Source organism: Micromys minutus (genome assembly GCF_963924665.1).
Source record: "Micromys minutus genome assembly, chromosome: 9".
Lineage (NCBI taxonomy): Eukaryota > Metazoa > Chordata > Mammalia > Rodentia > Muridae > Micromys > Micromys minutus.
The window spans coordinates 58193657-58207502 of record NC_137978.1 but is presented as its reverse complement, the minus strand read 5'-3'; the positions used below and the strand labels follow the sequence as shown (position 1 = coordinate 58207502).

Below are 13846 nucleotides of genomic sequence, written 5' to 3'. Positions count from 1 at the left end.
TCAGTGCAGAACTCTATTGGACATTTATTGACAACCTAATACCAATACTCTCCAAACTACTCCACAAAATAGAGTCAGATGGAACACTACCTAACTCATTTTTTGAGGCTACAATAACCCTCATTCCTAAACCACACAAAGACCCTACAAGGAAAGAGAACTTCAGACCAATCTCAATTATACACCTTGATAAAAAAATACTCAGTAAAACCCTTGCAAACTGACCAAAAACAAATCAAAACGATCATTCACTATGATCAAAAGAATCCCTGGGATGCAGGGATGGTTTGATGTATGGAAATCCATCTATGTAATCCACCATGTAAACAAACTTAAATACAAAAAAACACATGGTCATCTCACTAGATGCTGAGAAAGCATTTGACAAAATTTAACACATCTTCATATTAAAAGTCTTGGAAAGAACAGGAATCCACGGCCCATACCTAAACATAGTAAAAGCAATATACAGCAAACCAACAGGCAACATCAAACTTATTGGCGGAAATTTGATGTAATCCCACTAAAATCAGGGACTAGACAAGGCTGCCCACTCTGCCTCTATCTATTCAACATAATACTGGAAGTCCTGGCCAGAGCAATTAGAGAGCAAAACAAAATTAAAGGGGAACAAATTGGAGAGGAAAAAGTAAGAAGATCACTGTTTGCAGATGACATGATAGTGTACGTAAGTTACCCCAAATATTCAACCAGAGAACTTATACAGCTCATAAACCAGTTCAGCAAAGTGGCTAGATATAAAATTAACTCAACCAAATTAGTAGCCTTCCTATACTCAAAGGACATGCATGTGGAAAAGAAATAAGGGAAAAGATACCCTTCACAATATTCACAAACAATATAAAATATCTTTTTTTTAATTGCACATCACTCCTTTATTATACTGATCTGGAAAGAGATTTAGTTGTTATGCCCAAATGAGTTCTGAACCCACACAGTAGGGTCAAGCAGCTGGAACATGATTCAGACAGTGAAAGACAAATCTTGGACGTGATCAAGGGGCTCTTCACCTCTACAAAACAAGGCAAAGGGATCCAAACACAGCAAGAGGTACAAGGAGTTCCTCCCATTTGATATGAGGAATGGCTTATTTTCTGGTGACCACACAGGACTGTTTCAACTGCCACTAGCAACCTCAAGAGTTGCTTTTGTGTGCTGATATATGCATATATACTTTTCTTATATAAAAGTAAATGTAATACAGACTTGACAAGATTGATCCCAACTTTCTAGGGCCAGCAGCTCTTTTAGGGTCAGAGAGAAAGTGGGGTCTTTCAAATCACCATGAGGTTACTTTCACTCTCCACTGGAATGACTACGCCCCCAGTTACCTAATTGTGGGAAGAATGAAGAACAGGTTCCAGGGACAAAACTGGACTGCAGCTTCTCATTGGTCATACCACAGTGCAGTTCCTCCCTGACTTCCTCCTAAGCAGACCCTTAGTAAACAAAGAACTAAGAAAAACTATAATTGCTATCTCTCAACTCTCCTGGTACAGGGAGCCGACCCTGGATGTGGACCAAGAACCTGCACCCCAGAGGTGTTATTCTGACTAGATTCTATGAACGAAGTGGGTGCAAGAGATAAAATACTAAAATGAAAATGGGAGCCACAGGTCCCCATCTGCAGCTGCAATTTAAACTTAAGATCCTAAAGATGTCGTCAGTGTGGCAGGTGCTGGGGAGGGTGCAGGAGGCAGGAACAGGCAGGGAGGGTGTCGGGTAGGAGTCTGCCTCCTTGCCTTCACTTCTTCACTTTGCCCTGAGCAGCCACAGCTTCCATGGATTTACGCACGGTCTCCTCATCTCCCAGGAACTGCATGGGCTTGATGGGCTTCAAGTTCTTGTCCAATTCATAGACAATGGGAATGCCTGTTGGCATGTTCAGCTCCATAATAGCCTCTTCGGAAAGACCCTCCAGATGCTTGACGATGCCCCGAAGGCTGTTGCCATGGGCAGCAATCAAGACCCTTTTCCCCTCTTTGATCTGGGGGACAATTTCTTCATTCCAGAAGGGCAGTGCTCTGGCAATAGTGTCCTTCAGGCTCTCACAGGAGGGCAGCTGGTCCTCAGTAAGGTCTGCGTACCTGCGATCCTTGCTGATGTTGCTGTAGAAGGGATGATCAGGTTCCATTGGAGGTGGCGGGACATCGTAAGATCGTCTCCAGATCTTTACCTGTGGCTCACCATGCTTAGCAGCAGTTTCTGCTTTGTTGAGACCTGTTAGACCCCCATAGTGTCGCTCATTGAAGCGCCACATCCTGACCACTGGCAACCACATCTGGTCAATGGCATCCAGAACTGTCCAGAGGGTTCGGATTGCTCTCTTTTGAACAGAGGTGAAACAGATGTCAAACTCATAGCCAGCATCTCGCAATGCCTGCCCGCCGCGCTTCGCCTCCTCATGGCCCGCCGGGCTCAAGTTGGCGTCCTACCAGCCGCTGAAGCAGTTCTCCAGGTTCCAGGAGCTCTCGCCATGCCTGATCAGCACCAGCTTGTAGGCAGCCATGACGACGGACAGAGGATGCGGCAGCAACTGAGGATCGCTGAGATTCTCCTCGCTAAAATATCTTGATGTGACTCTAACTAAGCAAACGAAGGACCTGTATGATAAGAACTTTAAACCTCTAAAGAAGGAAATCGAGGAAGATCTCAGAAAATAGAAAGATCTCCCGTGCTCATGGATTGGAAGGATCAACACTGTAAAAATGGCCATCTTACCAAAAGCAATCTACAGATTCAATGCAATCCCCATCAAAATTTCAATGCAATTCTTCATAGAGTTGGAAATAGCAATGTGCAATTTCATCTGGAATAAAAAAAGACCTAGAATAGCGAAATCTATCTTCAACATCAAGAAAACATCTGCGCAAATCACTATCCCTGACTTCAAGCTATATTACAAGGAAATTGTGATAAAAACTGCATGGTACTGGTACAGAGATAGGCACATGGATCAATGGAATAGAATTGAAGATCCAGAAATGAGCACTCACATATATGGTCACTTGATTTTTGACTAAGGAGCTGTAAACATTCAATGGGAAAAGGACAGCTTCTTGAACAAATGGTGTTGGTCCAACTGACACTCGACATGCAGAATAATTAAAATAGACCCTTCCTTATCTCCTTGTACAAAGCTCAAGTACAAGTGGATCAAAGATATCAACATTAAATCAGGTACACAAAAATTATTAGAAGAATAAATGGGGAAAACCTTAGAACACATAGGCACAGAAAAAATTTCCTAAACAGAACACCAATGGCTCATGCTCTAAAATCAAATATCGACAATGGGACTTAATGAGATTGCAAAGTTTCTATAAGGCTAAGGACATTGTCAAAAAAACAAAATGGCAGCCATCAGATTGGGGAAAAAGATCTTTACCAATCCCACATCTTATAGAGGCGTAATATCCAAGGTATACAAATAACTCAAGAAGTTAGACACCAGAGAATCAAACAAACCTATTAGAAAATGGGATACAGAGCTAAACAAAATGTTCTCAATTGAGGAATATCGAATGGCTGAGAAGCATCTAAGGAAGTGCTCGACATCATTTGACATCAGGGAAATGCAAATCAAAACAACCCTGAAATTCCACTTCACATCAACCAGAATGACTAAGATCAAAAATTCAGATGACAACAGATGCTGGCGAAGATGTGGAGCAAGAGGCACACTTCTTCACTATTGCTGAGGTTGTAAATTGGTACAACCACTCTGGAATCAGTCTGGCAGTTCCTCAGTAAATTAGACATAGTACTAACTGAAGACCCAGTTATTCCACTTCTGGGCATATACCCTAGAGAAGCTCCAACATACAGCAAAGATATATGCACCACAATATTCATAGCAGCTCAATTCATAATAGCCAGCAGCTGGAAAGAACCCAGGTGTCGTTCAGTAGATGAATGGATACAAACATTGTGGCATATTTACACAGTGAAGTTCTACTCAGCTTTCAGAAACACTGACTTTATGAAATTCTTAAGAAAATGGATGCATCTAGAGAATATCATCCTGAGTGAGATAACCCACTCACAATAGAACAGACATAATATGCAGTCACTGATAATTGGATACTAAACCCAGAAAGCTCTGACTACCCCTGAAACAATTCACAGGCTATATGAAGTTCAAGAAAAAAACAAAGGCCAATTATAAAGAAAATTAAAAACCATTATGTTTAATCTTTATATACCAAGAAACTTTTGACTATTTCTACGTTACATCTTGTTTTACATGTACTTTATGCTCGTTGTAACTAGTAAGATTTTAATGCATAATAAAAAACCTTTTAAAAAAATCAAGTTCTGACAAAAATGTATGCATATACTTTTATACAAAAATGCTTAAAATCTGTACATTTATCTTTGCTTTTTAAAATAAAATTGTTCAATTTATTTTTAAAAACCCTGAAAAATAGACTAAGAAAGAGCAATAAACAGCACAGGAATGAGGAGACAGGTCTGTGTGCATCAAATCTAGAATTATATACTAGTATTGTGTATTAGATATTGTGAATAGATTGATATCTAATTCTTTGTACCTTATAGAAATATATAGCTCAATTTTAAGCTCAACTAAACTACTGTAATCATGTGAAATAAAACTGTTTCTTCATGTAACAAAAAAAGAAGAGAAAGTGGAGAAAAGCTTGGAAAACATAAGAACAGGGGAATTGTTTTTTAACAGAACACCAATGACTTATGCTCCAAGATCAAGAATCGATAAATGGGAGTTAATGAGATTACAAAATTTCTGTAAGGCTAAGGATATTGTCAAGAAAACAAACAGCAGCAAAGAGACTGGGAAAAATGTTTGCCAATTTCACATTTGACAGAGGTCTAATATCCAACCTATACAGAGAACTCAAGAAGTGAGACAACAGTGAATCAAACAATCTTATTAAATAATGGGGTTCAGAGCTAAACACAAAATTCTCAATTGAGGTATACTGAATGGCCAAAAATCACCTAAAGGAATGCTCAATATCCCTAGGCATCAGGGAAATGCAAATCAAAACAACCCTGAGATTCCAGGTCACATCACTCAGAGTGGCTAAGATCAAATACTCAGATGACAGCAGATTCTGGCAAGGATGCAGAGAAAGGGACAAACTCCTCCACTGTTGCAGAAGTTGTAAGCTGGTACAACCACTCAGAAAATCACTTTGGCAGTTCCTCAGAAAAGTGAACGTAGTACTACTGGAAGACCCAGCTATTACACTTCTGGGCATATACCCCAAAGATGCTCCAACATCTAAAAAGGACACATGCTCCACCATGTTCACAGCAGCCTTATTTATAATAGCCATTAGCTGGAAACAACTCAGATGTCCTTCAACAAAGTAATTAATACAGAAAGTGTGGTATATTTACACAATGGAGCACTACTCAGCTATTAGAGAAAATGATTTTACTAAATTTGTCGTGAATGAATAGAGCTAAAGAATATCATCTTGAGTGAGGTAACCCAGTCACAAAAGAAAAAGCAATGTATGTAGTAACTGATAATTGGATACTAACCTTGGAAAACTCTGAATACCCAAGAAACAACTCTAGAACTTACAAAGGGCAAAAATATAGGAAGGCCAAAATGGGGAATCTTCAGTCCTTAGGAAAAAGAAAAAAATATGTGTATTCCTCATATATTATTTTGTGACAAATTTTGTATGTCATAATAATAGTTTAAAAAATAAATTAATTAATAAAAAATAATGAGAAAAAAATGAAATTATTCCCTTTGAGACCTGCAGGTCTTCAGTCCTTGAAAATTGTATGTGGACACACTAGAAAATCCAGTGAAAATATAATGGTGTTATATATGTGAGAGACCTAAACCTTATATTTTCATCATCTCAGACAAAATGAAATAAAATAAAATAAGCCCTTGAGGAGGTTGGAGAGATGGTTATGTAGTTAAGAGTACAGACTACTTTTCTAGAGGTTCTGAGTTCAACTAACAGCAACCACATATGGGGTCTCAACCATCTGTAATGAGATCTGATGCGCTCTTCTGGTCTGTCTCAAAACAGTTACAGTTTACTTACATATAATAAATAAATAAATAAATCTTTTTAAAAAAAATAAAAACAAAACTCTGAGGTAACTTTACTAATTATAGATAATAAAACTATTGAATGCTTTGAATAAAAAGGGATTTTTCAAAGAAAAGCAAACAGCACACTTACCTGTAGAGTCTTTAGGAGATGCACACTCATTCTTTATTATGTTCTTCTCCCAGATTTAAATATTGGAGGTCTTCTAACTTTCAAAACATGGTTGAAAAGACAAAGATTAAATTAATAAAACTTTATTATGGACTATGGTAAACCACATAAAAGGACATTAAAACAAAACATGAGAAAATACTTCTACAGATATGGGAGCATGGAATCACATATTTAGTGTGGTAAGGAATATGAGTATAAACTATCAACAGGCTACAGCATCTAAAACAGAGCACATGATTACCTTCTGTAAAATATAACTAATCAGGGTTATTATGGGGAACATATATCCCTGGGTCTAGAGACAAAGACAAATGACTAGTTGCTACCATGAATGATACATCAATTTGAATGGTGATTCATTGGCCATCACAGCATAATACCTTATCTGAACCTCTGAGGAGATTACACATTATTCTCCCAGGCAGATACAGTATATCTATTTTCTAAGTGTCTCCTGTTGTCTTAGATACAAAGATTCTATCTGACAATTATCATCTTATTTGCAAAATAATATGTTGCCAAAAGATTTAGTCACATCAATTTTCATCATTATCTAAAAAGACTTGCAACTGTTCATAAGATAAGTATTTTATTTCTAACTTATGTCTTCTATCAATATGGCCTCAATTTTTAACACCCATGCACAGATTTGGCTGCATTGACTTGACACCTTAACATCCACACAAATGCATTAATATGTAGAAAATTACAATTATAGCTTGAATGTCTTTAAATGGGTTTTACTTATACTAAACCTTTAAAACAGTTGTTGTTCTTATATTCATATATTCTTTCTAATGGTGTGGTAAACTCTTATTACAGTTCCAGGAACTGGTAAGTTGTGGCATCTACATGTTTCAGACCCACATGCAGACTGATAACAGGAGTGGTGTATAACTTCCCAAGAATATAAAAACTATGTGTTTTATGATGGTCAGTCTTTTACAAAGCCTGTGAAAGTGTCAATTGAGCACAAAGACATCACAACTCAAGGGATGTGAAAGAGACTTCTAGTCAATGTGTAAACAAAATCAAAAGGAAGAATGGTAGAAAGTCAAGTACAGCTGCGAATACACAGGGATAGGTTCCCTCCTTATATCAAAGCTGTTAAAATACTATCACTCTTGGAATACATTCCTGAACAGGTATATATCTGAATTTTGATATTTTTCCAGGCATTTATCAGAAACAAATCCATACTAAATATGAATATAGTGAGATTCTTCTAGCCTTGTTGCTATGGATTTCCTCTCTGGCAATCACTCTTATAAGTTCACATGAATGAATGTCTGATATGGGTTTCCTGGCATACATACCAATACATGTACATGCACATATATGCACATACATACATGTTTGTGCATAAATAAAAATTAATCATTGATTCTAAATGTATAGAAACTATTAATACAGAATTTTTTGAAGAAAAGGGCATCAGCAAATATTCAGCCCTATTTCTAAATTACTTTGACTTTATATTTTTCTCATGTCGGCTATTTCTCTTGGCATGTAATGGGTAAACGGATGGACTCTTTTGATGCCCCTACCTTAGTAGATTAGATTGGCACTGGGAATTAGCAGATGATGCAGTGCTTGGGAAAGTCATATAAAATTAATGAGAATTAATGAGGAAAAAAAGATTTTTCTGGGAACAGGTAAACAAGAAAACTTTCAATGATTTAACAGTCAGTGACAGTAGGATCTCAAACATGTTACCATATCTTTGAAAGGCATGGAGCAAAATTTCACAGTGGATCACTTTGTTTTCAAGGGGCAACAGTTATTTCTGAGTCTCAAAACTAATCAAATATTGACATCATTGACTGCTGTTTGCACTGCCTACCAAGGGAAATCCATAACATCACATCTAATACTATTCTCAGTGAAATTTTCCAGAACCATAAAAGAAGTAGAATCTGGAAAAATCAAATTCATGTCCTCTTTCTACTGACAGGTGAGCACCACTGCACCCCCGGCTAAATCCCTCTAACATACCTGGATTCTTTGATAAAGTCTCCTTGGCCTTTCCTATCCAGGACTATTAGATTTGATTTACAGCTATGCCAATTCCATTGATCATTTGGAGATCTAAAGATGAGAAGATCTTGCTCAGAAAAACCTGGATGTATTATTGAAACAAAAATGAAAGGTGCTACCACCTGGCAAAAAGATAAACATGAAGGAAAGAGAAGATGTCATAAAATGACTCTTTTCTCTGAGGATTTCAATTTACACTATGAGATAGGAGAGTCAGTCATTGTAAACACACACAGAGTCCTTTTCCAATGAACAAGAAGGAGGAGCAAAGAAGACTGCAAGTAAAATAATGAGACCCATAGAATCCAGACTTTGAACTTCTCCAACAACATGTTCTGAAAAAACTTCTTATTGCAGGATCTAACCATTTCCAAAGGCTGTATTTACAACAATGGCTGCATATACCTTGGTGTAAAATTAATGGAGACTATAATTATGCTGAAATAATGTTAATATTTACAGCCATACAATGCTGCTATATAACGAATATTTTCTCCCTCAATCAAATTTCCAGTGGTCCCTTTTATAACACATATGTACGAGGGTATCTTGGGATGCCTATTCAGTCCCCTAGAGAAAAACAAATGAAATGGCAAACAGAGGAACAGAGGATTTAAGAAAGCATGAATTAATTTGGATGAGAGGAGCTTTGTTAAAATTTTAGAAAGAGAACCCTAGTGCACTAACTGAAGATATGGCCAATAATCTATGAGGTTATTTTAGAAAAATATTCTGGAAACCAGAAAATTAAAACATCACCATGAACACAAGTCACAGCACCTCAAATGTCCCTACAATGTTATGACATCTACAACAGAATTGTGAGAGTGGCAGCAAGAAATGCACCCCTGCCCCACAGCCATGCTCTGCTCCAGCCCCTTTCCCAGCCCAGCAGCTCCTCTGACAGGAGACAGGACCAACTGCTGAATGTCCTAGGAGGCCAGCACAGCAACTGTAGCTTAAGGAAGTTTTCAGGTACCTCAGATACTGAGTACTAGTCTCCCACCATGACTTCTTGAACTCAACACTGCCCAGATGCAGAGAGAACACTGTAATGGTGGAAAATCCTGTTATTAAGGCCAGTGTTAGTACTCTAAACACTGCAATACTCCAGTGTTAGTACTCTAAACACTGCAGAAAATGAAAAAAAAAAAAAAAAAAACAAAAAAACAACAGTCCACCAATATTCTGAACTGTGTGTAAGTTGCAAGTTGTGCAGGAATCTGGTGGCACCAAAATGTATAAATCACCAACCAGTATTTCATTGATCTGGAGCCCCAAACAATGAGAGGTAGCTCATGCCTTATATGTCCTTGTGAATAACAACTCACAGAGACTTAAAGGACAGGAACGGAGGATGCACAGGTCATCTGCTCATGTGAGGGCTTTTAGCTGGTGATTTTGTGAATCTCCTAATAGTGGGAGCAGGTGTAGCTCTGACTCTCTCACCTGTTCTTGAGAAAATTTCCTACTATTGGGTTCACTTGGCAGCCTCAATATGAGGTCCATTGCATTGGCTTTTTGTATGTTCATTGTCTATCCTGTCTCGAGGCTCTGCTCATTTCTAAAGAGGAAGGAAAGGATTGGGAGTAGATCTAGAAAGAGTAGGATATTAGGAGTCAGGGTAACTGGGAACAGTGGAGGGAAGAGAAAATGCTCAGAATATATTGTATGAGAGATGTATCTATTGTAATTAAAAAGCATTAATCCAATTTGTCATAAAGAAAATACAAAGGGAAGCAATACTGCACTGAGAGAAGCAGCACACTGAAGCCAGGAAACATGATGTTGACAGGGAGAGTTCTTCTATATGTGCAGATGGAGAACACACAGAGTCTCTGACACACTCATTCTTGAGTCCTGTCTACATCTGTGAAGTCAGAAATCTTGCTCTCAGCAATATAAAATAAGCTTCCTGAAGGAAGAAAACCCAGGTCATTTTCCTCATCATAGTTTTCACTAGTTTAGATTGTGAACTACAGAGATCCCTGGTCACTTAATTCTAACAGTCTTGATTCTCTTTAGGGAAAACTAGAGTTTAAATGGCTATTCAAGTGATGGAAATCCATATGTAATGCTATGCAGTATTGGAATATTCGTGATTCAATCCATACAAACATATAAAAATGTTAAATGTTTAAATCAACTCTCCAAACCTGATATGAAAGTTTCAAAACCTAAGGCAGTTTATTGAATCAGAAGAAAAGAAAAAGATGTACTGCTAGGCTAACACTATTACATTTTGGTTAAACTATAATTTATTGTAATTCTGTAAATTCAGACAATTCAGTCTGTTCCTCAACACATTTTTACTTTTTCATTCACTGTAACTCATTGGCAGAAAGCTCTCCTATTATTCAAATAAGGGAACTTCCTCCTTTTTTAGAATATACTAAAATAGTGTGCTTGATTCTCATCTATATTAATAACTCTTGCTACAAAAACCTTGACAATCAATGTTTCTTCTCCACATACTGACTTAAAGAACACTAGAAAAACATTTCCAAGGTGACAGATTCAGTGAGATTCTATGCTCTCTCTCCTGCACTTCCTATAGCTACCTGCACTGTAGGCGAGACAGCTGTAGCTCTCAACACTTAGACTAATGAAAGAGAGAGGACCTGGGTCTAATCACCACAGCCCCATGTGGTGGAAAGTGTTGGATCATCAGGATGTGACATAACCCCTCCCCACAGATCCTGCCTCAGGCCATTACCAGGTTTCCCAAGCACATTCCTTGATTTAGAGAAGGAGCTCTGTAAAAGTAATTTTATTCACCTGACATAATTGTCTTCTCTGAGGTCTATAGCCTCAGTCTGCTTACCTAGCCTAGTCATGATAATTTCCAGTCTCCATACAATCCTATCTAGTCTTAGAATATTTTGAGACCTAGAGATTTGAGGCTAAATAATCTCACCTTTCCTTGTTCTTCCTAACTTCCTGGTAACTGCTAAGCTCAGCTGTTCTGGCTCAAAATTCTTTAAAAACTTAAAGATTAAGTACCCTCTCTCTGTGTCTGAATATCTCTCTCTCTCTTGCCTTCTTCTTCTCCCTCTGTTTTTGTCTGTTTTCTCTATTTTCTCCTTTGCTCCCACCTCTTACACCCTGATTACTTTATAGAGCTCAGTCTTTGGGGAGGGTGAACTCTAAGAACAGCTTTCCAATAAACTTCCACTTAATATAATATAATCCTACTTTTTTTGTTTATTTTATGAGCAGAGAACACATAAAGTGCCAGTGGGGATGGGCATACTCTCTGGTTGTAAATAATGTTTGTATGCTCCAGGGAATCACCAGAACTAAATGAGACTGCACTGGGAGCCCCACATGTCTACTGCTTACCACCCAGCCCCACACCACACTAGCTCCTGAGGCTCAGCAGCCAGCTTCACCCAGACATGGGCAATGACCATGTGCTCACCGTGTAGCAGTGTTGAAGCTTCCCTGAGCCTGGTGAAGAAGCCTGAAGTGTTTCAGAGCACCAGGTATGCACTTCCTCTTCTTCCTCCAGCAATCAAGATGGATAGCTAGCATCTGTACTTCTCCAAATAAACCTGGAAGCCCACTCAGTGTAGCAACCACATAACTTTCTGGAATGCTGGGAGTGGTAGTTCTTTTAGAAAACAAAACCTCATGAAAACCTTCGGTGGCCTAATTGATTTTAGGAATAAAAATTTTTAAAGTTTATAACATGTGACTGAGGATATTATTGCTAATTGGGAGTGGGGGATTCTATCCTAGGTCCACTTCTTCATCAGTATTTAATATGTAGTATGCTTAATTTAAATTAGGTCCAAGTGGCTGGTGAGATGGCTTAGTGGTTAAGAGCACAGACTGCTCATTGAGGTTCTATATTTAATTGATAGGAACCACATGGTGGCCTACAACCATCTATATTAATATCTGACGCCATCTTCTCATGTGAATGAAGACAGAGTACTCATACCTGATAAATAAATAAATATCTTTTTGAAAATAAACATAAATTTGATTCAAAATGTTTGAGTTAGTTTATTACGCAAAAATCATGGTTAAAGCACAGACGTCCATAGGGAGACAATTGTACACAAACATGGCTCTTCATTTCTGATCCTAGAAGAGGGAGCTGAGCTGCCAAGTGCACTGTGTCCTGAGTGTCAGATTTTCACATCAGGCATCTGATGCAGAATCCTCAGAGGAGGCAGCACTCACTAATAGATCTGAGAAAAGCAAATAACCAGAGGGGATTCCAGCACAAACAGAATAAGTCATCCAGGATATCCTGAATTGGGTTCCTAGAAATGGAATTAGGTAATTCTCATAGGATTCCTCAAATAGGTGAAATTCTAGTTAAAACAAGAATGGCCTCAGCAACAATACAAGGTGGAGGAGTGGAGGCATTGTCTTGCTTGCTCTGTCACACAGTGTTTGAAGCCTTATAGGTATTGAAAATCAAACCCCGGTTCCCTCCGTGATCGTCGAGTGTTCTAAGTGATTGATTCAACAATCTTCACCCCTTAATATTAACTAACATTTCTTCTTACCTGGGCCTTAGAATTGACCCTTAGAGTAGAGTGGGAAAACAGGCCACTCATCTCACCTACTATGGAAACTGAGAGTGGTTTGTGGCAGGGTTTACCAGCTACAACCCTTGATACAGCAAACATGATAAGACCCAGTAAAATATAAAATTAAAGGCACAGAGTAGGTGGTGGCTCACACTTGATAGATGTGCTGAGACATGAGGACCTTTATTTCTTAGCAAGCATGGAATACACAGGAAAACCTATGTCTACATAATATGGAAGCCTGGGGTGAGTGCACTTGTTTTTTATCCCATCACTACTAGGGGTGTAATATTGTTGGGGTCCTATGTATCCTCAGCCACAGAGCTAGGCTGCTCTGAGAAGCAATACAACCACATGTACACGGCACTGTTGCCAGGCAGGTGTTAGGCTATAGGGAAGACCCAGGACACCACTCTGGTGTGGCAAAACACAGTCTGAAGCACAGGGCAGCCAGAGCTCACTTGGGTGGTCCCAGGACCTGGAAAGAGGCTGGGGCTGTCTGACACCCAAGCACTGCTAAGACCTGCAGAAAAGCTGAGAATGAGTGTGGGGGGACAAGGGGATAACAGGCTAGATCTAGCCCAGGGACAAAGGAGGAAATGAGTGAGATCCAGCTGGATTGGCCAGTGGCAGCCTTGGCTACAGCTTGGCTGGGTGGCAGCCATGCCTGGGAGCACATAAAGACCTTCTACAGGAGATTAGATGCCTGGTCTATATGCTAAGACCTTCTGCTTGGCTTCCTACAGCACACTCCAATGAAAAGAGGCAGTCCATGGTTTTAAAGTATTTACTGCCATTGAAGAAAGTGGATGTATAAAACCAAAGCTCACTTCTCAGGATGGGACTGAGGTTAAATAATTTTTACAGGGAGAAGAGTCTGAGAAGGATAGCTTATTGGCTAAGCCTCCAGGCCTTTAGGTACCTCATTAAACTGGAGATCTGTCTTGAGCCTATGTTACCACAGGTCAAGTCCTCTACCTGTGGAGAGGCTTGGGGCATTGC

The 13846-nt window shown here is 38.9% G+C and overlaps 1 pseudogene across 1 annotated transcript; it reads right to left on the bottom strand.

The window, feature by feature from the left end:
• Positions 1 to 1765: 1765 nt before the first annotated feature.
• On the bottom strand, positions 1766 to 2530 carry LOC308424612 (phosphoglycerate mutase 1-like; annotated as a pseudogene). Its single transcript has one exon. The product of its transcript is annotated as a phosphoglycerate mutase 1-like (transcript).
• Between the last annotated feature and the right edge of the window lie 11316 nt (positions 2531 to 13846).